General features: G+C 42.4%; 1 protein-coding gene across 4 annotated transcripts in view; it reads right to left on the minus strand.

Annotated features, from left to right (window-relative positions):
• The window catches only part of LOC117501926 (zinc fingers and homeoboxes protein 2-like), a 175,793-nt gene that overhangs the window by 103,964 nt on the left and 43,897 nt on the right, over positions 1 to 27,932 (minus strand). The window lies entirely within an intron of this gene.

A 27,932-nucleotide genomic window follows, 5' to 3' on the forward strand; every position in this document is an offset into this window, starting at 1 on the left:
TTCAGCGTGAAGCTGAGCTCCAGCCTTCATTATTATACAACAGCACAAATTCAAACTGAAGACTGTTCAGAACTCTGCAACTGACATCAGGAAGATCAACATAAATAATGATACAAATACACACATACAAAGACACTGAATGTCAAGTTTTTTTCAATCAAAACAAAACACGCATCTGCATAATGTACCACAACAGCAGACAGGATGCTCCAGCGGTCACTCCTCACAGACTAAAACACTTCTCATGTACTTACTTACAAGCTTTTTTTCTGCTGCAATATTTCAGACTGAGGGTTTACCTCCTGACATTAGGATTAAAAAGTTAGGCGGAGAGGGGGGGGGAAAAAAAAAAAAAAAAAAAAAAAATCAGCATTCATGAAGTGTTACCCAAACATTCACCAACATCCAGTCACAATCCCGAACCGTGCCGCTGAGCTTGGGGGGACGGGGGTAAAGGAAACCAACATTGATGCAGCTGTTGCATGAGCTTTATGGTGCGTTTACACATAAGCAAGACGCGTTACGAATGTCATTTTTCTGTCATTCATGACACATTCCTGACAATCTTAATGTGACTTAACGCATCTGAATAGGTTTCTTAATAGTGCGTGTTGGTGCGTGATATTCTTGATATTCGTGGAGCATGTTTGTGCCTGTCAAAAAAATCTTCCACGAATGTCACACACCACCCTCATCTCGTCTCATGTCGTGGAGGTCGCAACTGAGTGTACTGATCCGTCTTGAGTAGTGATCATTAAGAGAACGTAACAGCATTCGTGGTGGTTCCTGTGATTGTTCTTGGAGCCCAAACTGTCACACGTTATTACGAAATAACACGGAAACTGTCAAGTTTTGACACGACTTGTAACGCGGTGTCACATTTCACTACGCGCACGACAAATCAGTTTTCTGTCACGTGCGCACAGTGTGATGCAGTATTCTGAAGAGGAACAGTGACGCGAAGTCGGCCAAGTGTCGTTCCACAATTCCTGCTGAAGCTCCTCCTGCTGTTGTGACCGATGAGCAGGAGAATGGGTCTGAGCCAGAGGAACCAGAGGAGCGAGAGGAGACTCGCGTGCAGCCAAGACATCTTTGCACCTCCTCCAGTCTGGTGGAGGAAGAAGCGTGCGCACAATTAAACCTTGCTGCAACACATTCAGTTTCATTGCTGCAATATGCTGAAGGAGGACAGTGACGCCAAGTCGGCTAAAAGTCTCATTTCACTGCTCCTCAGCACGCTCCTGCAGATGTTCCACCTGCTGCATGTGCCTGATGTTTGGGAAAACATGCGAGACGAGAGACGCAAGAAGCCACACAAATGACTCTCAGTCTCCTCCTCCTCCTCTCTGCGCCACTCCATAGCACAGAGCCCAACTAAGCATGCAATCACAAAGTTCTGCTGTGGATTACTATGGATTTTGAGGAGAAAGCTTTCTTCAGCAACTGACGGTTGGATGAATACGGGAGTGTGTGTGGAGACAATTCACCTCATTCACAACGTGACAGAACTTAATGATGCGTTGTTGCGTGCAACAGCGCATGGTTCCTGATAATTCTCCAGCAACACGTGCCATTAATCGTAACGCGTGGTAACAGGTTGCAGCAGTTCCTGAGGACACTTGATGCTTCTGCCCCGAATCATCACATTCGTGATCAGCGGCCAAGAATGTGTACTTCGTGGCATTCGTGACGTGTGGTCGCTATGTGTCAACGCAGCACTATGATACAACCCTGTTTGATTACACGTAGCTCTTCTGAAGCATAAATAAACATACACACATCAAGACAAATCAGTTATAAAACAATATCAGATTATAAAAAGGTGGGACTTGAATCATCCAGTGTCTTGCCAAATTTTAGGCTCCTCAAATAAAGTGGTCAACTGTTGCTCCCACCCTTCTCCCCCCACCTTTTCTTTTAAATCAACGGGTCAACAGAAGGTTTTCTTATTGAAAACAAGAAACCACATAAAACATGATGTCGTTGGAAATGTTCTAAACATTTTACAAAGTTATGAATGAATGATGAATTACTGTCATTATACAAGTGCAACAAAATTATCTTCACACCCAATTACCTCAGACAAAAATACAGTTAATCCACAATTACTACTAGTTGAACATAATAATGGCACACAGAATTAAAACCACTGCACATATACATTTTATTGTTTATGTATGCAAAACTTGAAACAGTCTGTCATCCGAATTGAGGCAAAGTGAGTGTAGGCCGCAGCAGAAATACCGCCAAGCTTGGGGGAGTATTGGGGGCTGATACAGCTGCAGGTGTCGCGTGGTCTCCCGGAGGGGGAAGGAGGAATGGCAAGTGTGGAGGCCGGGGTGAGGGGAGCGTGCGTTCAGGTGGTTCATATCAGTCTCTGTCCGTGTATGCGTAGAGTCTGAAGTGGCCTTGACGACAACCGCAGGCTGTGGGGAAGGGCAGATGAAAAGGGAACCATATGCATCACCAGGGCCATTGAAATCTTTCTGGAGGAAAAACCAGCGGGGCATTTTGACCTTCGGTAGCTGATAAGGCTGCTGTGTTTGGGTTAGGCAGAACACAGAACTCTAATACGGCTTCTCTTCACTGTCCAGATCCAATTGTGTGAATATTCACTGGTTTCCAACATCAATTCCTTTGCAGGGCAGACAACTGCTTCGAGATGGATTCCAACTTGTGTTCGAGTTCAAAAGTTAACGTAGTCTGAGATTGTACAGCCTTGCCAACCTCGATAATCACGGACAGACGTGGGGCTGTGGTTTTTGGCGGCAGCCGTCTTGCCAATTTTCCGATAGATCAGGGCAGCGCCTAATCCTGGTAGCAGAAGCCCTCCTACCATAAAGACAAATTAGAATTAATCCTTACGTCTTCTACGGAGAGTGGTGTCAAGCACACCACGCGCCACTCCTTCCTGGCATCAAGAACAATGATAGGTTCCTTCTGGGCATGTGGGGTCCCCCAACCCTGATTTCTTTATTGAAACGATGGTGTTAATCGCGTTGAGAGACCAGCTGATCAATTCCATGGTTATTTCAAATGAAGTTCGAAGAATTGACAGTCTGATAAAGTTGGGACTTTGAAGGTTGGGACAGAGATAGAGACAAACGGGAGGAGAGAGGAGGAGACGCGACCACCCTCGCCGGAGTCCCAAACCGAAAGTGGCATTTGTGTCAGCATTTGTCTCTAAATTATTTTTGCAGTATTCTCAATAAAAGAATACTACATTTCCTTGATGAACACTCCATCTCGAGTAAAAATTAAATTGGATTCATCCAAAACAGCGCACCAGAGGCCATGTTTATACTCTCCACGTTAATTAATAAATATGTCAATCAAACCAAAAAAGGTCACATTTATTTGTTTGTTAAATTGAATTCAAGACAGTTTTTAACTCTATATGGCACAAGGCATCTATTATAGACTCCAACAATATGGTAAAGGGGGCAAAACATATGAGCTGATTAAATCAATGTATTTGGAAAATAAATGTGCTGTTAAATTTGGAGACAAACTGAATTCTTTAGCCAGAGACTAGGTGTCCATGTGGGCTGTAATTTCAGTCCAACATTATTTAATGTTTTTATACAGTGCTTCACTTTTTCCACATTTTCTTATGTTACAGCCTTATTCCAAAATGGATGAAATTCATTTTTCCCCTCAAAATTCGACACACAATACCACATAAAGACAATGTGAAAGTTTTTTCAATTTTTGCAATTTATTAAAAATAAAACATTTAAGAAATCACATGAACATAAGTTGCTGTGATTGTGTCTGTCGGTGATGTCTGTTGGTATTTTGGAGTTTTCCCAATGACCTGTTTTTGTGTGTCCTCCCTTCGTCTCTCGTGTGGGTTTCTCTTGTGTGTGGAGCATGCTCCCGTGGTCCATGTCGGAGTCTGGTGTGGGTGTGTATGGATGCATGGGGGCGTGCGCCTGTAGTCCATGTCTGAGTCTGGTGTATGTCCTCTTCTGTGTGGATCCCGTGTGTGTGTGTTTGCGTGCGTGTGCAGTGTCTGCCTGGTGTATGTGCGAGTCTGCTTTCCTGATTCTTGTCTGAAGTCCTATGTGTATCCTATGTGTGTGTTTTCGTGGTCTGTACTCCACCACATGCGTGTCATTCGGTGTGTCGAGCCCGCTGTCTGTTGTCTCTCACATTGTTGTGTTCCTGTCGTGGCTTTACATTTCCCCCCACTCTGGTCCTCTGACTCTTGCTCTTCTGTTTTTTGTGTATTTCATAGGTTTGCCTTTTGTGTCTCAGGTTTTGTTCTGGGTGTATTTACTATGTACATCTTTGGTCTTAGTTTTCGGGTTTTGCACTGTTGATTCATGTTCTTATCGTTCATCACATTTCATTTTGTGTTTTAGTTCCAGATTTGTTTTTGCATTGTTGTGTACTTCATGCTGTGGTCTTACGTTTCTGGATTCAGTTTTATTTTCATCTTCTGGAGTTCTCACCTGATTCAGTGTTTCCATTCTGGTTTGTTCTCCGCACCTGTTGTCAATCTGTCAGCCAGTTTTTAAGTCGCTCCCTTTCCTGTGATAGTTGCCGGTCTGTTGCTTTTGTTATGGTTGTTGGTCAGTGTAGTCAGATGAACTCCCGTGTTTTTAAGTACTGTCTGCGTGATTAATCTCCACTGTGTATCTGCCACCTGTTCGTACAGTCAGCTCCTGGATTCTCCCTTTGTCCTCCACTGTGTCACTGTATGCTGAAGTTTGTTTCACGTTTGATTATTGAAGCACCACGGCTTTTGCATCTGTACCTCCTGTTTCCCAGCTGCCTGCTTTTGGAGTCTGATTTGACTCTGCTCCCAATGTTATGTGTCGGACGCAGCTCGGAGAACCGACCAGCGTTTGAAGGACCCAGTATGAAATAAGCAGAGCACGGTACAAAGGCTAACTGAATTTAATACATAACAGTGATACAAAAAATAAAAGAAAGTGCGGTCTGGCGTGGTGCGCTCCCAGCAGCGCTAACGGTCCGGAACCAGAAGCTGTTCGGACCCAAGGACCCCGCCGACACCCCCCAGGTGGCCGCAACAAACCGAGTCTGTGAAAAAAGGAACCATTATGTGAGTCCACACTCTACACACAGAGAGAACACTTAAAGGTGTACAAACAGCAAACACTTCCTGGCTTGATTACTAATCAGCTTCCCAACCTGCAGGCATGGAACATCCAGTTCACAAAACTCCACTGCAGTGGAAGCCGATACATGACTAACATACAGCTCAATATAAAAAGATGTGAGGGACACCACATTTACTGACTGTATAAATGTTAGTCACAAAATCTAACGTACCTCAGGAAGTGTGCTGACGAGCGTGAGACCTCACCCCCTCCTCTTTCACAGACCGTGCATCAAACCCTGGACGTTCTCTGCATCCACTGATGATGAGATGGCTCCCGAGACGACGATCTCACCCGTCTGGTCACAAGGTCGTGTCTCTGGCAAAAACACACTGTATACTCCAGTCTTAAATGCCACCATGTTCCAATCCATATAGATGCACCACAGCTGTGAGTCCTGACGAGCCGCAGGTGATCAGGGTGAGGTCCTGATAACCTCAGCAACACAGCCACTCAGTCCCAAATGCAAGCCACCTGGAAGGAAAAACAAAAGACAGAAACAAAAAGGCAGCCAGGCCCCCCAGCCATACAACACCCAATCTAAAATGTAACATAAGTATTCACTGTCTTTGCCATGAAGCACACAATTGAGCTCAGGAGCGTCCTGTTTCCATTGATCATCCTTGAGATGTTTCTACAGCTTAACTGGAGTCCACCTGGGGTAAATTCAGCTCATTGGACATGATTTGGAAAGGCACACACCTGTCTACATATAAGGTCCCACAGTTGACAGTGAGTGTCAGAGCACAAACCAAGCATCAAGTCAAAAGAACTGTTTGTAGACCTCCAGGCATTGTCTCAAGGCACAAATCTTGGGAAGGGTGTAGAAACATTTCTGCTGCTTTGAAGGTCCCAGTGAGGACACTGGCCTCCATCATCCATGAACGGAATAAGTTTGAATCCACCAGGACTCTTCCTATAGCTAGCCACTCGTCAAAACTAAGCAATTGGGGGAAAGGGCCTTAGTCAGGGAGGTGACACAGAACCTGATGGTCACTGTCAGGGATCCAACATTTGTTGTTTTTTTTTTTTTTTTTTAATTTAAAAATTCAAAAGTTAAAAAAACCTTTTTCATGTAGTCACTATGAGGTGTTGTGAGTAGAATTTTGAGGGGGGGGGGGGGGATTTTTACTCCATTTTGTAATAAGGCTGTAACATAAAATGTAGAAAAAGTGGAGCACTCTGATTACTTTCCAGATTCACTGCAAATGAACTTGCTGTTGAGCTGGATCAGTCCTCTGCTCCTAACCTCTCCCTCCTTGATAGAGGGGTCAGGCGTCTGTTTTACACTGGTGGCCTTGTCTTATGGTCTCTTCCTGCACAAGGACTGCAGTCCCATTTGGACACAGTAGAAAAGTACTGCAAGACGTGGGCCTAGCAGTAAATACGAAAAAAACGAATGTCATGATTTTTGAAAAACATCCCCAATGTTAAGAGAACAAACACCATTTAACCTAAAACACACATATTTTTGAACATAGCCTGAGTTATACTTATTGTGGTATCACCAGAACAGCATCAGGGAGTTTCAACATGGTAGTGAACGCACTAAAAGGAAAAAGCTTGGAGAGCCCTAAATGCAATTAAAAGAAAATTTTACAATGTCCAAATTCCAATTAAAATCTGTCTTAAAATATTTAAAATTGTCATCCAACCCACTGTGTTGTACGGTAGTGAATAATAATAAATAACAACATGCTTTTGGAGGGCGGTATGCATTTTCAGAAGCCCGATGTTCATGCCCAGTCGCCCAAAATGACAGATATTCGCTCGAGTTAGACGAGGGCGAATATCTTACGTGTACATAAAAAGTTGGCTCACTTTAACTTTTGTCGTGTTGGCTGGCACGCGCTGCTCTCCAAATTCGGCAGTGCGTCCTCATCAAGCTGGCTGCTTTGGCTGTTCATTGTTATACTATCCATGAGAAAATCATCTGGAATATCCATATTGGGACCAACACACACTTCTCGCCTTTTTATCTTTTCCTCTGTGGATAGTTTTTTTTTTCTCCTCTGCGGACAGTTCTTGAGCTGCGCGCTATGATGTCATTTGTTTATGCACAGCGGGCGGGTATAGCCAGGTGGCGTCGACGTAAATCTACGCTACCGGCCCAGCAACGCCTAGGTAAAGTGAGGATAATAATAGTCTTTATTTAACCAGGTAGAATTCCATTGAGATCCAAACCTCTTTTACAAGGCAGACCTGGCCAAGAAAGGCAGCAGCACACACCATAATGCACAGGTTAGCATCAACATGAGAACGCTGGTGATAAATAAAATACAATCAACTTGGTCATAACATCGCACATGATGTAAAATCTCAAGCAGATTTAGATTTACAAACACAGGCATTGCGCAAAAGAATCCCATTCGCAATCTCGTAAAATAGATCGGAAAGGGGTTCAAGGAAGTCAGACTGGGCAGTTTCAGTTCATATTAGAGAACGTTCCAACCAGAGGGAGCTGAAAAACTAAAGGCATTCTTTCCCACTTCAGTGCAGACAAGAGGTACATGAAAACATAACATGTCATTCGAGATCAGAACTAAACCAATAAGAGTTTTGTAAACCAGAATCTTCCAATGTTTATAACGCCTGGCAGACAAAGAGGGCATGCCCGCTTTGGCGTACAACTCGCATACAAAAGGTGAAGTATGGGGTCCACTCAGTCATCGTAGCTACACTCACTGGGACAAACACCCAGCGGAAGCTTTACATACAGACACGTTTTACACGTACAGAGGACAACAGCAACAAATGCATGCAGAGCAGAACAAGGCAGATACAAACTGATAATCAACATTCCAAAAAAAACAAAAAAAAAAAACACACGCACACATTTTTCAATCGCCTTAAATCCAGCCTCAAGGACACACACGATTCCAAATGCCTGAAAATCCAAGAGCTGAGCGCAGAAGAGACTCCTCTGCATCAGATGGTGTTTGGACCAACACCCCACCCCCCAAAAAAACAGAACAGCCGAACAACAACACTGCTCTCAAAACCCCGATCAGAGTCAATCAAATGACAACACAATGTAAAGAAACCTATTTTGAACACTGGAAAAAAGAAATCCCAAGTCAAAGTAGATTAAAATGCTGTCTGGTCCGACAAAGAAAGTATGAACTGGCGGCATCTGTCTGCTGTCAGAGATCGAAAGCAGAGACAGACTCTGACCAAGTACAGGATGAGTGACCACAAATTACCAATCAAAAAGGACGACGCAAAAATAAAAAAATCATGGCAACCATAGCCTGAGGGACACACACACACACGCACACACACACACTTCCTCTAATGCTTCTTTTTGTGGTAGTGATGTCATATATGTACAGTACGCACTCCGAGTGCCCTCTAGTTATAAACGTTTGTGTGGAAAATGATCTGATGAGTTAGCGATCGAAAACAAACAAACCCTGTGTGTTCAGGCGTGAGATGCCCCGCGTGCATGCGTCCTGCACGTTGTGGGTTCGACTTGCAGAACATGTGATCCAGTTCTGTGGTGAAAAACCAGATCTCTAATCAACATCTCGACATCAAAGCTGCTGAGGACCTTTTTCGTCCATTAGAGGACCTGCAGGGTTTGTGTAAACGCTGCAGCACTGGAGGAGAAGCTGCTGACTAAATGCAGGTTGGGGAATCCTCCACAGTGTTTACCGACTTTACCGACTTGGCTGCTGGCGGTGTTTTCTTATCCTCTCACAGAGAGGGTGATTTGACTGATGCTCGTAACAGATTGCATCACAGCAGGAGAGCAACCAAAATGCTTTGCACACCACGGCTCTCCCTAAACTGCCTAACAGTGGCAGCGCTCCACCTTGTAAATTTGGAATAGTAATTTTAAAGATTTTCTCAGCAGTCTGTCTCCATTCGGCCTTGACTGAGTTTCTGTTTCATATGATTGAAGTATCTCGGCGAGGCTGGCATCGCAATCTCAGTCATATGAAACTCAAACTCTGCTTGCTTCATTCCTCAGGAGCTCTCCAAGGCCACATTAAAAGGAACCGTGCTCCAATTTTTCATTTATTAAAAAGTAATTGACATAACTTTTGTTTGCCTGAGTAATAAACCACCAGCGGAGGCTCTAATTTTTCCCCTCGAGTTGACCATCAGGATTACTCAAAACTGAATTAAGCAATTTTCTGTAAATATTTGTTCTGTGGGGGTGTCGTTAACTGACCAATCAGCCGGTGGAGTAAAAGCTTTATGATGCAATGATGGTGTGATGTCCAGTGAACACTTGAGCAGAATTTATTTACTCACAAATGGCCTTTGTCAACTAGTCATTGAGGGCGGCTCCATCACGAAGGTGCAGTTCAACATTTTGAATGCATGCTGACATATGGGCATGTGTGTTCCTTCGGTACGGAGCAACCGTGCACGTTTTAAAAGCAGTTTAACCCCTTCTAAACCTGTATATCCCATCAATGGGAAATTTCATTTTTTATTTGTGAGATACTGACAAGCCAAAATGAGGCAGGCGGCGGGAGGTTAACGCTCTGCTTTAAATGCACAACAAGCCGAGTTCATTCACGCATTTCATCAGCCGTGTGCGGCAGTCTCGCTCCGTTTCCTAAGCTTGGCGTGATGACAGGCGGCGCCACTTTTATAAGACATATTTCACTCTGCTTTGCTTCAGAAATGCACCAAGTCTTTCTGATGCTGTACCTCTGCCAAGACAACAAGAACCATCTTTAAATATCAAAGGTAAATCAAACCTTTGTGGATCAGCTCTATATTCAAAAGGTATTAATTCCCTGCTCAAGCCAACACTTTTAAATAAATAAATTCTGTAGATAAAGCGATTCAGGCCAAATCAGAGTTCAGCTTGACTGCAAACACAACAATCTGGACAGGAACCAGCTGCCAGTAATTCATAGCCACCAGCGTTTGACCAGCGAAGAGCGAGTCCAAACCAGCTGGTACAGCAAAACAAGTTTAATCTGAACCGATTTCCGTCCCACAAATGCAGTCTCACACAGCGAAGTAAGGAGGGGTGCAACAGATAACAAAACTCACCGATCAAATCGAACCGTTTTTACAGATCAGCAAAAAAAAAAAAAAAAAAAAAGGGGGGGGGGGGGGGAGACAAGTGTAAGTTTGCTTTCTGAGCAGACAGACAACCCTGCAAAAAGCTGGGATTTTTCCATTTTTACTCCTTTATTTTTTCCTCCCAGTCACCTTGGCTCTGCCCTCATCTTCAGTGGGTTCAGGGCAACACGGAGAAGGCGCCGATCTTTTAAGGTGCTTCTTTCTGTGCTTGGATCCCCACGTGCACCAATCCTGCACAAGGCACAGGCTGTCTAAATGGTAAATAGACTGCATTTATATAGCACTTTTCCATCTGCATTAGACGTTCAAAGCGCTTTACAAAAATGCCTCACATTCACTCCGATGTCAGGGTGCTGCCATACAAGGTGCTCACTACACACCAGGAGCAACTAGGGGATTAAGGACCTTGCCCAAGGGCCCTTAGTGATTTTCCGGCCAGGCTGGGATGTAAACAGAGGATCCTCTTGCATCAAGTTCAACGCTTAACCACTAGACCATCAGCTCCGCCAGTGAACAGAGGCTGTCTTTAACAGGCTCTGTTCATATGAACGCGCCACTGTGTTGACTTTACATGGTGTGAAGTCAACACGCTGTGTGTTGACTGTTATGGTCCAACACACCGCCACCACCAGTAAGGGATGCTAAATGTCAATGTTCCAAAAAGCCAGCAGGAGGCCGCAGCCATCCACAGCAAAACTGAGCAGGAAAAGCATATACATGGACAGTGTGCCCACTTTTAAAAAGATTCCATTATGATGAACATCAGTGTGTCAATTCAGTACGAACCAGATTCAGTTCTAGAATGAGACACATGAGAGGTGCCAATATTCCCCGTATGGACAATACTTGGGAGCAGAGTTTTAATTGAAAACAATAAAATGTAATTTTGAATCTCTGACAGCTTTTGAGATACCATGGTGGATGGACATAAAAGAAAAATCAATTTTGGCAAAGCCAAACCACCCTGGAAAGCTCAATGAGTGGTGGAGTTTTGTTGAATTCAGCTTAGCACAAAGGCACTTTCAATAATTTCATAAATTTTCCTGATCCACACAACAGAACAGTCAGATTACTCTAAATAAAATTAATAAAATCAGAAAAATGTGGCGTTATGAGAAAAGCAAAAACCACCACTTTTGCATGTATGCTGGTTCGGGCTTCAAGAACATGCCATCTTTAGAGAAGGAAGACAAGGTCCTGTGATGAGAAGTAAATTGCTACCTGACTTTAGATTTTCAAGTTTCGGAAAAATGCATAATTCAGTCGCAGGCTGAATTTGTGTAATGTCCTGACAAAAATGCAATCCACAATTAAAGCACAAGGTGTTTTCATGGGGTGTACAAACCTACTGTTCAGGGAGCCTCGTCGCCCGAACAAGAGTCGAAAGGACGAGCCCGACGGGAGCCTCGTCGCCCGAACAAGAGTCGAAAGGACGAGCCCGACGGGAGCCTCGTCGCCCGAACAACAGTCGAAAGGACGAGCCCAACGGGAGCCGCGTCCCCCGAACAAGAGTCAAACGCACGAGCCCAACAGGAGCAGTGTCCCCTGAAGCACAGAGGCAAATAGGCAAGACCAACAAGAGCCACATCTCTTGTAGCAGAAGTCAATGGGTGAGAAAGAGTGACAGCCACGCCCCTTGGAGCAAAGAAGTGAACAGGCGATGCCGACAGGAGCTGCGTCTCTTGTAGGAAAGACCAATGGGTGAGGACAAGGAGAGTCGCATTTCCCGAAGTAGAGACACCAAGGGGCAAGGTCAACAGGAGCAGTGTCTCTTTAAGGAGAGAATCCAACAGGTGAGACTGACTGGTGCCATGTCCCTAGAAGCAAAGAGATCAAGGAGTGAAACCAATGTGAACAGCGTCTCCTGAAGCTGAGCAGCCAAGAGGCATGGTCAACGGGAACCATCTCCTTAAGCAGAGAGGTGAGTGGGTGAGATTGTATAATCCCCTTGTTCAGCTGTCAAAAGAAAGGCCAACCAAAAATTTGTTAGATACAGAGACATGATAAGATGCAGACAGATGATCTGCTGTGGTGCCCCCTAAAGGCAAGGGCCGAAAGAAGAATTATTTGTGGCATAATACAGAGTGAATGCAGTCAAGATAAAAACTGTTAAAATCTATAAAGAACAATGTAAGGAGTAAATTTATAAAAAGCCAAAGTGTAGAAATTATGTTCAAATTGATGATGATCAGAGGAAATTAATATTTTCAAAGTACTGGACCAAATGCTCAGTTAAAAACTGATACTTTACCAAGTTCTGGTATTGGGTTCGGCAGATTAAAGGCCCTTACTGAAGAGTAAGGTGTGTGTGTAAAAACTTGTTTTGGTGAGATATGCCAACTATCCCTGGCAGCTGAAACAAGAACATTGAATCCAAAGTAAGAGCTTTTCTGGTATGCAAATTAAATGTTCTGAAGTGTACTCCTTGTGTAATTTGTTGAACTGTGCATTATGATTTGTCAAGCAGCCATCCAGGTCAAGTGTTTTGTAAGCCACTACGGGCTGGGCACCGGAAAGATTCAGGACACTGAAATAATCCATCACAATCTAGAAACATCCTACCTACGGGAAGTGGTGGTCTAGTTGGAAAAGGTGAAGAACTGTACTTGTCTCTGCTTCATCACGAAGGTGCCCTTGAGCAAAGTCCTTAATTCCCCAAATTGCTTGCACAGCAGCTCGTGGCAGCATATCAATGTGTGAATACCAAAAGGTTTAATACCTCAATGAAGTCCAGCAGATCAGCTGAAAGGAGTGTTTTGGGTTAATTACAGAGTCTATTTTCAGTTGGGTCCAATTTTCTTAAAGCACCTTCTGTCACATTTCAAGCAAATTTAATTAAAGTTTTTGTGATTGTTAAGTTCTTTGGTTTATCTTCTCGGTTAGAGCCAAACATGGGTCATTTTAGGAATTTCTTCTTGCCATCATCTTGTTTTCCCTTTATTGTGCATGTTTAATATCTGCAGCTGAATTAGTTGACTGTAAAATATCAAATTGCTTTAATTTCAGCTTCACCCACCCCCCAAAAATACATATTTTTAAAAAAGAAAAAAGAAAGAAATTGTGAGGTCTCAATTATTTTTCCGGAAAACGTCTTGAGTAGCACTTAGCAAAATTGAATAACTGCGTTGGTGGCTGGGTAGGAGGGAGGCGAATCTACCTTCCAGACTAAAATGGTTTGGCACTCAGTCGGAAAAACACTCGACTCCATCGTGGCCTCAATTATGTGCTGCTGCCGTGATACTGAGCTGCTGCTTTCAAACCCAAACTGTCTACAGAGAAGACTCTTCACAGCACCTCCTTGTCTTCTACTGACAAGGTTCCCCAACACCTTGGAAGTGAGGGACCACCACCAGGACCACGTCCACCACCTGCATTGGTTTTGGACCATCCAAATATTTGAGTCTTAAGTATTTATTGCAGGTATTCTTTTTGTCTTTAGAAAAGGCTCCCTTCTATTTCATAAACATTATCTCAAGCTTCAAAAATTTGAAGCTTCAAAATTTGAACCCAAAAAGTTCTTACACACCCACTTTATAAATCATATTGCTCTGGATGTAATGTTCGTAGCAAAACGTCTGACAAAAAGCACGTAGTCTTACAGCATAATCACAAACTCGACTTTTCCATATCAAATACATCTGCCACAGCAGGTGGTTCTAAATATCCCTGAAACGAGGGCGGCCCTCTGGATGTCTGAATCTTGTTTGTCTTGCATAAAATGCACAACTTTGTATTTGCAAATGTCCACAACAGGCGACAAGAGAACATCATCTTACATACATACTCGTATTATTTACACTCATGGTGTCAAATGGCACATCTCTAGATTTTTACACCATAATAATTTATCTCCACAACTTTAGCAAGACCACCACAAGAACCAGTATGTAACACCCACAAATAACACAAAGGACTTTTTATGATTCCACCACTCCGTGGACATGCAATTGTTTCGATATAGTGGTGAACCTTTTAAAGTTCTCCGTTGGGGTTGGAGGGTGTCGCAACGCAATTCATTGTCAGAACAGTCGGGGGCACAATGTTTATTGTGAAGACTGGCCTATTATCCCATGAAAATTGTTGACTGTGAAAACAGACAAGTGAGATTCCAGAAATGATGTAGTTAGCAGACCAATCACAGGCCGTGGGGTCTCCCAGTTACAGTTTTTGGGAGGTGCACGTCAGGCTACAGAGAGAGGCTCGGAGGGAGGTTTGCATTGTTGCAGAGGACTCTGCGTGGCTATGGAGTTGTACATACAGAGCCGTATAAATTGGGCTTAAACAAATTTATCTATAATTATTTACAGTTTTCTCAAAATCCTTGAAGGATTGCGCAGAGAACAGTCACGTGACAAAAATTCAGTGAATCACTGACTGATACGGACAGAAGAGGCCAGAAACAACGGCACGTTATGGCAGGAGAGATGGAACACAAAAAGAAAATGAGAAAATTGTTTATCTTGAGATTCCGCCTTTTGTCAATTTTTGTAAAATAAATTTAAAAAACATTCTCTGTCACATCTTCAAACGCTTACTCCAATTAAGGGTCACGGGGGGCTGCAGCCTCTCCCAGCAGTCATAGGGCGTGAGGCGGGGTACACCCTGGACAGGACGCCAGTCTGTCGCAGGGCCACATCAATCAATCAATCAATTTTATTTATATAGCGCCAAATCACAACAAACAGTTGCCCCAAGGCGGTTTATATTGTAAGGCAAGGCCATACAATAATTACGTAAAAAATATATACCACATATAGACAAACAAACACATTCACACCTGCACGCACACCTACTGACAATTTAAAGTTTCCAATCCAAAGAGATACTGGTCAGATGGGAATCTGTGTAGAATTTGTGAGTTTGTATAAATTCCCAAAAGGGAACCTACACAAACACGGGGAGAACATGCAAACTCCATAGGTGGGAATTGATCCCATGTGAGGCATTCGTGCTGCTCCCCCCCCCCCCGAAAAAAAGTATTGATTTTTTATGATTTATTACACTATGTTATGCTGTACAAAAGACATTATTATATTCTCTCTACTTCTAGCCAAGACTGCAGTACTTCCATCGAGATGCAGGACTTGCAGGTGCTCTGAATACTGAGCAGACGGATTCAAAATGTGATGGGGTAGAGACCAGCTCAGAAACAACGACAAATTTAGATTTTAGAGCAAATGATTGAAAAATAATTTTTAAAAATTCCAGAATTTAGAAGTGATACAGACAGATGTTTGCAAAGAGTGGTAACACAGTTTCTGGATGACACTTCTCAACTCACAACTACCAAACATCGCAGAGAATGGCGTGGGGGGGTGCAGTGGCACAAGAGTCTGTTGTTCGCAGCAGCTACTCCAGCACACCTGTGCTGGAGGAAAATAACAGAGAACAAAACAAAAACTGAGAAAATAGAAGAAAACATTGTGGTTGAGCAGAGCTACAGTTAATTCTACAGCTTACTGAGAGCAACAATCTGCCTGACTGCCCACACACAACTCCCCCACAGGTGGACATGCGGTTTTCAGGGTGAGTCATTCTCTCCCACGTAGTCCAAACCTCCACCAGCGGTTTTTGGAGAGCCCATATAGCCCTCGCACCTGCACACCTCAGTTTGGCTGCTGGTTCACATCACCGCCTCTCTATGAGCTAACGTACTGGAGAAAACTCTTTCCTTATTTATCCGATTTTCTTCAAAGTGTCGGTTCTTTCCAGTCACAGCAGATGTTGAAAACCTCTCACGAATGCCTCGTCTACATCTATCTCCACCTCCACCTGAGGGCCCCCAGCACGGAGCTCCTAAAAGGTTCTCCGCAAAATCTCAATCAGCTTCATCGATAGACTTAACTGGCGTTACATAGCATTAAGGTTGCTGCGCATGCGACATGAGCATCGACTGTCCCAGTTGTGGAATCAACCATTCATCCCGGATGTTTTGTCAACAAAACAGACAATCAGCGCAGAAGGTCATATCACATAAACCTAACGGCATGTAAGGTTGTCGTCATTGTGATCCACTTGTTATTGCTGCTGTTGTCTCTCACAGAACGGCGGAAAAAGTAACGCGTTGAAAGCTGAACCACTGGACATGAGATTCCACTAACAGAAATGTAGACACATAGATCGTTACATTTTTGTGTCCAGAATCTGCAGACTACTACAGAGCCGATACAAGTACACAGAGATAATCCAACTAGATTACAAGACCATGCAGTTTGAGTTTGTGTGGAAGACTTTCTGTAACGGTGCCCTTCACAATAGGTGGATCATTCCTGGACCATGTGCTCATATAAAAAGAGGACGTGCCTGACAATACTGAGCTGTAAAATAAAATGAGAAAAGAGGGTGTAAAGACAGTTGGAAACAGATGCATTTTAGAGCACGTCACAGTGACCACCTCCCTTCATGTTCAGCAGAACCTACATTTGATGCTACTGCAGATATTTTCAGTGAGGGAACGGTCCTGACGGAAGATTCTGGAGGACCTGACTGCTGGACCGGCTAATTTGTGCAGCTGAATGAAGCCAGGTTCCAGGATGTTGAATTTTATCTGGTGCCAGAGTCACCAAAGATATAACCGATTCATTCTCATTTGTTGTGAACCGCAGAATCCCAGTGAGATCACAAGGGTGGAGAAACAGCTGAAGGCAGGAACAGCTGGGGGTGGGGGGGGGATCTGTAGTATTTGGACTGACGTCTTTGTGCGGGTAGAAATGCTGTCCTCCATGCAATCTCTGGATCCAGCTGGGAGGCCGAAATCATTCTAACTGCCTGTGGGAAAGAACATCTTGTCCCTTTCTGGAAAATGTGATCATCTGGACTGCAATAACTTTCAGAGTACACTGCTGTCTGTGCTGATCAAGGTACAAGTTAAGGTCAGTGCCATCAGGATCCAGTGACAATGACCAGAGACACCTCGGTCACACATAGCACTGAATGAAAGCATGAAATCTGCCTCTGGCTGATTGGATTGTTCTGTGGGACAGCCTGAAGATCTGCAAGATCCCAATATGCAGCTGAACATCATGACTGGTGGACACAACGCTTGAGTCGGTGGTATGCAGTGTAAAGAGAGAGAACCTCCGATGTAGTTCTTGCCAGTTAATTCTGGGGTTCACCAGGGAAGTGTTCAGGCACCTACACTGTTCATATTTATAGAGTGGGGGTTGGGAGTCTTGATGATTTCTTGGTCATTCCCACACTGCTGAATCCACTGACACTGACTTTCTTCAGAAGTGACAGAAAACATTGAACTCTGCTTTCAAATTCATATAAGTCCATGCAATCACACCAAAATTTCATATTATAAAAAATGCAAAATTTCAAAAATGGACATCCAGATATAACAGCAGCAAAAGAGCCAAAGATAAAGTTTTTGGATTTTAAATGAGCTTTAAACAGCCACATGGAAGAGACAAATTCTACCTCTTCAAATCAAACCTACATCAACCTTTATAACAAATAAAGGGCAGACACGGTGTATCTGGAAAGTATTCACAAGACTTCACTTTTTCACATTTTCTTATGTTACTGCTTTATTCCAAAATGGATGAAATTCTTTTTCCCCCTCAAAATTCTCCACACAATATCCTATAATGACAAAGTGAACAAAAATGTATTTATTATTTTTAGAGTTTTGCAAATTTATTAAAAATAAAAACTAAGACGTCACATGTACATTAGTATTCACAGCCTTTGCTCAATAATTTGTTGATATCTTTGGCACCAATTACAGTCTCAAGACTTCTTGTATATGATATCACAAGTTTGGTGCACCTATCTTTGGACAGTTTTGTCCATTCCTCTTTGCAGCACCTCTCAAGCTCCATCGGGTGGAGCGTCGGTGCACAGCCATTTTCAGATCTCTCCAGAGATGTTCAATCAGATTCAGGTCTGGGTTCTGGCTGGGCCACTCCTTTGATATCTTGACTGTGTGTTTAGGGTCACTGCCCTACTGACAAATGAACCGTCGCCTCAGTCTGAGGTCAATAGTGCTCTGGAGCACGTCTTCATCCAGGATGTCTCTGTACATTGCTGCATTCATCTTTCCCTCAATCCTGACTAGTCTCCCAGTTCCTGCATCTGAAAAACATCCCCACAGCATGATGCTGCCACCACCATGCTTCACTGTAGGGATGGTGCCTGGTTTCCTCCAAATATGACATCTGGCATTCACGCCAAAGAGTTCAATCTTTGTCTCATCAGACCAGAGAATTTTGTTTCTCATGGTCAGAGAGTCTTTCAAGTGCCTTTTGGCAAACTCCAGGTGGGTTGCCATGTGCCTCTTAGTATGGAGTGGCTTCCATCTCACCACTCTACCATACAGGCCTGATTGGTGGATTGCTGCAGATGGTTGCCCTTCTGGAAGGTTCTCCTCTCTCCACAGAGGAATGCTGGAACTCTGACAGAGTGACCATCGGGTTGTTGGTCACCTTCCTGACTCCCCAATCAGGTTAGACGGATGTGAACTCTAGGAAGAGTCCTGGTGGATGTGAACATCTTCCATTTGTGTATGATGGAGGCCACTGTGCTCATTGGGACCTTCAAAGCAGCAGAAATGTTTCTGTACCCTTCCCCAGATTTGTACCATTGTGTCACTGCAGAATAGGACCAATTTCAACATTTTTGCATCCAACTTCATAAAGACGGGTCACAAAGGCTGAACAAAAATTAAGTTACGACACAATAATTTAGCATTTGTTTCTCCTCATTGAATAAACTTGTTATTAGAAAATAAAAAAAACTTGTATAGTTCATGCAATTTCTCTTTATAAATACATTTGCTGAAGATATAAGGGTTTAACCTTCTGGGGCCGACACCGTCAGATACGATGGCTGAGACCAAGCTTTACTAAATTATAAATAACATTTTAATGATATGAGATAGAAGCTTACTTTTTTGCTGAAAAGTTAACTCCGGACCTTCGAGCTACCGTCCACCATTTTTGTACTCCTCATAGAAGCTCTGTGATGACGTGAGCAATGTGAGTGTCCAATCGGAATTGGTTAACCTTCACATGGTTTTCCAAAATCCAATCATAGGGCAGATTCACCTCACATGACACGCCAAAGATTGTTTTTAGGAGTGATGTGTTACTAGTTTATTATAGTTTGCTGTGTATTTTGAAAAAATGTGTGTGGAAAATTATTTCCACTTTACTTTTTGCTTTCTTATTTCTGATTGTAATCCTTTCCATGTCAGGGTTCTAGCTAGGATAAAATTTTAGCGTAGTGGTAATGTCAAGGGAGTGAAGTGACCGGGGGGGAGCTTTTGAAAATTCAAGGTAAAAATTGGCCATTCTAGGGGTACCCAAAGGGGAAAAGCCAGGTACGACAGCCCAAGTCCCTTCATCATGTCCAGAAGGCTGGGGAAGTTTGTTGAGTGGGCAATCTCATTCTGGGTTAGCCAGTACATGGCCCTCAGTGAGGCAGTCGGAGTCCGTGGACATTTTTAAGTCAAGACTTAAAACCTATTTTTATTCTCTTTCTTATGAGTAGTTTTTATTTTGTTATGTTTTATTCTTTTACTTCCGTTTTTAATTAGGTATTTGAATTTTTTATTTTTATTTATTTTAATTTTTTTTTATGTTGAACTGTTCTGTGTGAGGCGCCTTGAGATGGCTTTTGTTTTAATTTGGTGCTTTATAAGCTGATTAAGTTGAAATTGAACATTTTATTGAGTCTTAAATAAATATGAAATTGGTTACTGGATCCTTAAACTCTGGACATAAACTCTACATGGTGGATCCTTGATCTCTGGACATAAACAGAAATAAAATCTGTTAGTTTTTGTCAAAAGCATTTCCTTTCAGACATTATTATTGGCATGAATGTCTTTCCATACCTATGAGCTGAGCTCTTGCAGATGTGCTGCAGGTCAGGTTTATAAAGAATGCAAGACGTCTCATTTTGGGAGGAAAAAAAAACATTTTAGTCGATTGTAGTTTATTGTCTGTATTACAACGTTTGTAAGAGGTGTCATTTTATTTAAAGCGGCAATTCGTTTTAAAGTTATTAATTCCGAGCGGACTCTCTCAGAGACAGAGTCAGAGAGTCGCACAGCGTTTAAAGCTGTGACAACGGAACGGAGGACGAGTCCCAGTTAGTGACTTTAATCCACACAAAAGTGACTCATGATATTTTAATGGCTTTCAGAGGGGTTAAGAAGTGGACTTACCGCTTCTGAAGAGCAGTGAATCAAAGAGCCACGAGCCATTGAATCAAAGCATTGCTTCGATTCACGCTTCAAACTGGCGTCGCGCTGCAGAAACGGTTGATTACAGATGTTGTATTGAAAATCATAACGGTCCAAAATAAACGTAACGGCCCAAAATTATAGCGTAACAAGCTGTAACGCAAGTCTGCGCTAGCTAGAACCCTGCATGTGACGTCAGTGACCCTATGGCCTTGGCGGAGGTTTGCGCTCTCCGAGTGCTTCCAGTTTTCAATAAATTTAAAAAATTTTCACATTGTCATTCTGGAGTATTATGTGTAGAAGTTTGAAGAAAAAACAAAAAATCCATTTAGGATTAAGGCTGTAATATAGCAAAATGTGGAAAAAGTGAAGCTTTCCAGGTGCAGTGTAGCAGTCAGAGTATGATGATCCAGGGACAAAACCTTCAAACTTTACATAAGCAGGGCCATTTCTAATATATAGGCAATGTAGGAGGTCTCTTAGGGTGCCACCTGCACACCTATCACACCCCACAAATATACACACACACACGCATATGTTCATAAAAATGAAACTAGTAGGTGCATTGCCCATGGGGATCTAGATTAGGCAGTGTTTATAAAATAGGTAGCTCACATTTTTCAAGGGTGGTAATAAATTAAGTACAGCTTGTATAATAAATTTGAATGGTGTGTGAGTCCAGAATGTTTTTAGAACCTTGGACCTCAATAATGTTTAGAAGAGGAACTTAACCCTTTTAATTCCAGTTAATTACATATTTTTTAATGTTAATTTGCTGTCTAAATGCATTTGTAAATTGTTCAGGTTCTTTAGCAGGATTACATCAAAACTACTGCACGGATTTTGATGAAATTTTCAACACAGATACATATTACGCCATGGAAGACTCCATTAAATGTTGGAGGTTATCCGGATCCAGATCCTGGATCAAGTTTCACTTTATATAGACTTTCAAGGATTACATCAAAACTACTTCACGGATTCTCACCAAATTTTCACCACTGATACATATTAGGCCATGGAAGACTAAATTTTGGAAGTGATCTGGAACCGAAACCAGATTCTGGATCAAGATTTCACTTTAAAGTCAAAGTCAGCATTATTGTCAATTCTTCACATGTACCAGACATACAAAGCAATCAAAATTATGTTTTCCACCATCCCACGGTGAAAACATTACTGACAGGAAGGTAGTCAATAAGACAAACATATTTATAAAGGCTTTGAAGGATTACTTCACAACTACTTCACAGATTCTCACCAAATTTGCACCACAGATAGATATTAGGGCATGAAGACTCCACTGAATTTTTGGAGGTGATCCAGATTGGCCAACATCAGAAATATGTGATTGCTCTTATTATTATTTTTTACGTCTATTTTGTCACTTGATTTTTAAAATGGACCACAATGGAAATAAGTGTTATCAGTTTCTTATGTTATTCATGTATTTTTAACTTGTTTACAATTATATTACACTTCTTCATTGAACTTACTAAATAAAATCACTCAGTGTACTGACATTTTTAATATAAACATGACTTACCGCCATCTGCTGGAATGGCGCGTGAGGCCAGAAAGTTGTTAGCAACATCCATTGTTCAGTGTTAGCTAATATCTGCAGTTTCGCCAAAAAATATTATTCATAGTTAAGAGCAATCTAACACATAACTAAACTGACTAAAACAACTGAACCACAAAAACACAATAAATCAATAGCCCTAACACTGTTAAACTAACATGAACCACAATAACATTTCAAACCTCAAAACCCCAAACTCCCATGGTGCATTGCAGCACAATGTCCAGTGTTTACTGGTTAGCTCTAAAATTGCTATTTTCTCCAAAAATGTTTTTTTCCATTTTCGTAGCGTTCATCCTTGACCCAAAATACATAAGCATACCAAATGGCAAATGTCAGCTCTCCCAGGTTTTTGCATTGTCAAAGCCATACACATGCATGCACACAGAGGCCACTTGGCTATTATAATACAGAAATAACGCACAACACTAAGAGTTAAGATTTTGAAATATATGTTAGCCTTTATTTATAAGATATAGCCTAATGTTAAAATAAATGGTGCCATTTCCTCATTTAGCTGGGTGGTGCACGACTGGAACGCCTAGGACACCCAAATCATCTGAAACATCACTGTGTGAAAGTACTGGTACTCAATGTCTAAGTTAGCTCAGTGAAATACAAAGTCTGGTCTGCTGAAATGGCAAGGAGGGGAAAAAAAGTCCTTATAATTATGTTTTATCACTGAGTGCTTTGTCCAACATTGATGGCTATGCAACAACTATAACCAATGCTAAAAATCCAGTCATTTCAGGAGCTACTGAGCAACTGCTAAATCCAACATGTCCATAACATTAAGCTTTGGCTTCATGCACAAATTAGATCTGTCAGGTTGGCCATGTCCCCCTGTCTGAATACAACAACCCTATTTAAGCCAAGCAAAGAAGCATCTCGTTTCACACGAAAACCATAGGCAAGGCTGGAAAACTTCCAACATTAGTACCAGTGCTCAGCTGGACTCTTGCCCAGCTCTGGTCAACAAGTTAGGTCAGAAAAATCATGGATAGGCCAAATGGGCTGGAAGGCTATCCTTCAGGTTTTATGTGGGGTACTTGGCCATAGCATTTGGCCAAATATTTACACAAAAACCCTAACTCTCAAACAAAAAGGTCTGGTTGCCAAAGATGACGCTGACTGACTGTGTTGCACTCTAATGCTGCGCCACATTTCTATCACACCATCTCATACAAACACACACAAATAAATGTTTGAATGCTTTATTGTGAAATTTTGACATACATACACACACACGGCTAAATCTTCCAAGTTTTTAACATCTGCTATTAATCGACACATCAACTAACGTATTCAAGCAGAAATCGGTCGTTAACAGGTTGCTCTAAAGCACAGGCGCCTCCAACATCGCTCAGATTAAAGACGAGCGAGCAGCATTTGGACGCAGCAGATGGTGTGTTTATCAACAACAGTACGATCAGAGTGTGACACTACACTAATCGCGCAGTCTTTGTTTTCCATGATTAATAAGTAGAAAACAGACACCGCAGCGATACTCAAACATTTGGATCTGCTGCAGATGAAATGTTGACGCAAGACAAATTAAATCATCATTAAGACTAATGCGCTCATTTACAATAGGGAGCAAAGGAGCGCAATAATTTCAGCCTTAAGTGTGCTCGTATTCATACACTAACCCTGTGAAGATACAGAAAATATCCCTGTCTCCTCTTAATGTCTCTTCAGTTTTCTAAAGATCCAGTAGGTTTGTAATCAGATTTGAAGAGGCTGAGGGTCACGCTACGCGCTCGGCATATCGACGACTGTGAAAAGTCTCCATTCAGGGAAGACGACGGCAAATGAGCAGGTGCTACGTCATTTCTCAAACCTTGGCAAGGAGCAGCCTGGTGCTTATCCGTCAGTGCGATGCAACACCTTACGGCACGCTTTTTCAGCGCAGCCGACTGTGTGTAAACGGCAACCACAATGCTGGCAACATGCTCCAACCTTTCAGCTCCTCTACCAAGCCCATTGAAGAAAGCAGAGGAGCCGTGAAAAGGCTGGCTCTGGGGCTGCAGGCTGGCTGCACACCAGAAAAACACTGTGGGGGGGGGGGGGGGGGGGGGGGGGGCGCTGGAGAGCCGCCCAAAGAAGGGACACTACAGCCTTCAGACTGGCAACAAGGATTCCGACCTGGTGCCGCAGAGTCCCCATGCCAACAAACTGGAAGAGATTAGATCTCGAGTCCGCTAATTGTTTGATCAACATAAACTTAATTCTGAGTTATTATCATAACACATTTATCAATAAAACTTGCACTTTCTTCCAAAAATGGAAGGTTCCCAGTTCTTCCTGTTCTCGTCTGGTGGCGGGCACCTGGAGTAAAAATTTTGCCAAGTCAGCACACAGATCCATATCTGATCCACTTACAACATAATAAAATAAAATAAAAAATATTTGGATCTGTTGCAGCTTTTTAAATGACGTTTGGCTACTTTTATACTTTATTGTGAACCAACTGGTTTTAAACCACTGTTCCAAAAGGACGGGTTTGTGTAACCTGATTTCAAAGTCTTTCAAGTACGTTTACCAACATTTTATTTGGACTGAATCACAGATGTGGTTCCAGAAACTAACTCAAAGTCCTCCTCCTGTCGTCAGAAGGCTGTATCTTCAGCCGCGGCAGCAGCTGGACGACAAAGTCAATTCAGTCTGCTATGGCGGGTAAGAAATGCGGCAGCTGCCAGTGCCGTATTTAAACAATTAAATGCACGAACCTGGTGAACTCAGCATGTTGCTTCCAGCTGAGGAGGAATCCGCGTGACAGCACGCACCTAATTGAAAAACCTCACAAACTCCTTTCTTTCCATCATCCATCCTGCCTCTCTGCGTGCACACGTCCGAATCTTCTTTCCGTTCGTCTGCAATTAAATGTCCTTCCCTCCTCCATCAAAACTGTTTCAGCGCTGTCTACAGTTTGATCAAATTTTGCCCTCAGACGGCAAATTACCATAAAACAGTTACAGGAATGAATGAGTTCCAAGAACCATAATTAAGAAATATGGGTTAGAACTAAAAAGTAAAAATTACAAAGATTTACTTTCTTTGCAATAGTTTCTTCCCCATTTGTTGCCCTGTGAACAGGTGCCAGAAGGTGGCGCCGGGTAGCACTAGAGGATGATGGACGGTGCTGGATGAGTTACACTGTTGTGTGACCTTCCTTCCTTATAAACCGCGATGTGAAACATAAGAACTGAACCTGCCCTCGGAGAATCAAAAGAAACAGAGCCAATCTTGACTTGAACCCCATCGACAAACGTACTGTGGCTCGAGCAGTCAAGGACATCTAAAACGTTCCCTGGTCCTTCCACACTCCATCCAAAGCTTTTATCGCTACAAACGGCCAATGTGCAGAAAACAGTCTGAAATTTTGGAAATGAAATGTCACTCCTTTTAAAGTGCAGCTACAACTTTTTGCTGGAGTACTGGCCTCTTCGAACATTTTCTGCAGTCCTTCAAATGTCTCTGTCACGGACGCTGATCAAAGCTCTTGTCTCGGAACCATTTACATTGAGTCACTTCATCTTTTACCTTGCTGATGATTTCTTTTAGTATTTTTCCTTTTGGCTCTTTGGTTTGTTTTAGTGTACAAAAATTTGCACCGATGTTTGCTCATTATGTCGACCCTCCGATGTCAGATAGAGACATCCAGGATTTGCCATTTCATTTAATATCATTAATTTTACGTTTAGCGCGATGATGCCTAACAGGTTCAATGTATCTTCTGACAAATTCCAGCCTAGTAGATTCCACATGTCTTTTTACCACATTCTGTCTCCAGCTCCATTCTGTGACTGTGATTAGAGAAACAACAGACAAAAACAAAAACCCCTTGTGGCTGCGCAGCATCTGACTGGGAACAATCAATCACAGCTTCATGGTAAAAACAAGCCGTTACTGCTAAAAACTCACTTCATGGTCAGAGACAGTCAAAAAAAAGGCATAAAATCTAGGCTTAAGTCCACCACATGCCTTCTGGAAAACACAAACCTACATTTTCTGTGATTGTTGAGGCAACAAACAAGTCTCTCCAATCCCACCCACTTCTTTGAATGGTGGTTTCCCTCACTAGTCTTGTTTTTCCTACACCCTAGGCACATTTACCAAAATGAGGTAGATATTTACATCTCGCAATGACCAATTTCAGTGAACAAGACACACTTGGACTTCATTTCCATTAGTCATTACAAAATACAAGCAGTATGGTACTGCATGTTAAATCTGTCGAGGAGACCGTTCTCAAAAACTGAACGACCATACAAGGTGATGAGTGAGGAAAGCCACCAAGACACCTCTGAAGGAGTTATAGCCTTCTGTGGCTGTGATTGCAGAAACTGTGCCCAGTGCAACTTCTGTCTGTTACATCACCAATTAGACAACTTCACGGTAGAACAGAGAAGAATGTTTATTCAAGGAGAAGGATCAAATATAGGCTCAAGTCTCTCATGTGCCTTTTGGGGAACTATAGTTGAAATTTAAGAAAATCCTGTGCATAAAAAGGCTTGTATTTTGGTTAAAACACTGTGAATTTAAGGCAAAAAATAAAAGTCTACAGTACAAAAACATTGAGATAATTTCATTTCAAACCATCTGTGGTTCTGTACAGAAGCAACATTAATAAAATTACATAAAAATGTGTTTTTGTCCAAATACATATGAGCCTGTGTCAGTGGACACCTTAAACTGCATATCATGAGTAAATAAAATGTCAAATGAGCTGACTATTCTAAATAAATTATGAAAATATTGATGTATTTCACTTTATTTTTGGTGCCGTATGTCCTGAGAAATTAAGTCCTAAACATGGGAAAATTAGCCTGATTTCACCTGCTGCTGATAAACGCTCAGAAACCTCAAGCAGTCAGGAATGCGAATTTTGGTGATATCATCTCAGGTCACGCCTCTAAAATGAATGGGGTAATTTTTTTAATCAGTGTGAAAACAGCATTTTTTTGTGGACTTTGACGAATACATCAAAATGGTTAAAATCTATGTTTTATGAGGATGCAGTCACATGACTAGTGTTGCTTATTAGGTGGACAGATTTTCCAAAGTATGGAGGAAAGTAAGAGGTTTTTTTTTTTTTTTTTTTTTTTTTATCTAGTGCGTCTCGTACAAACAACATAAGTGAAGCCCAGCACAGAGTGAGAATCTTCAAAACATTGATCCAACCACCGATTTTATCCTTTCCTTTCTTGTGGTCAGGAGAAAACTCCTAGAACGTGTTTCATCTCCCAACGTGGAACTGGCCATGTTTGTGGTTCGCGGTGCGCCGCTACGCCACGCTAAGCTAAGATGCTATGTGTGGGACACAGTCTCACTGAGGAAGCCGCTTCTGTGATCACGGAGTCTGACAGAAAGGCGACGGGGAGTGACCGCTTTTAACAGGACGCGCCGTGATGTGTCAGTGACACCGGACCCACCGTCTAAGAGGCTGATGAAGGAATGTTTGTTTTTCTGTGGGGCACCACACAGTGGAACAATAATTACGTCCACCAAGGACGCAATAAAATCATCAGCGTTTATATATTTATCTATATGTCTGTATGTTAACAGGATTACGTCAAAACTACTGCACGGATTTTGATGAAATTTTCACCATAGATACATATTAGGCCATGGAAGACTTCATTATATTTTGGAGGTGATCCAGATTCGGATTCCAGATCACGATTTCACTTTATATAGGCTTTGAAGGATTACGTCAAAACTACGTCACAGATTCTCACCAAATTTGCACCGCGGATAGATATTATGGCACGGAAGACTCCACTGAATTTTGGAGGTGATCCAGATCTGGATTGGTGGCCGTCAGAAATCTGATTGTTTTTGTTCTACATGGCTCTGTGCGTTACCACAGCAGGAGTGAAATTAGCAACACCACTTTGATATATCATCATCACTATTCAGTCTTAGTGGGAGGTATGCCGTGATGTTTTTTCTGAATACACCGTGGGTTACAGAGACA

This window comes from Thalassophryne amazonica, chromosome 20 (assembly GCF_902500255.1).
Source record: "Thalassophryne amazonica chromosome 20, fThaAma1.1, whole genome shotgun sequence".
In the NCBI taxonomy this organism is placed as follows: Eukaryota; Metazoa; Chordata; class Actinopteri; order Batrachoidiformes; family Batrachoididae; genus Thalassophryne; species Thalassophryne amazonica.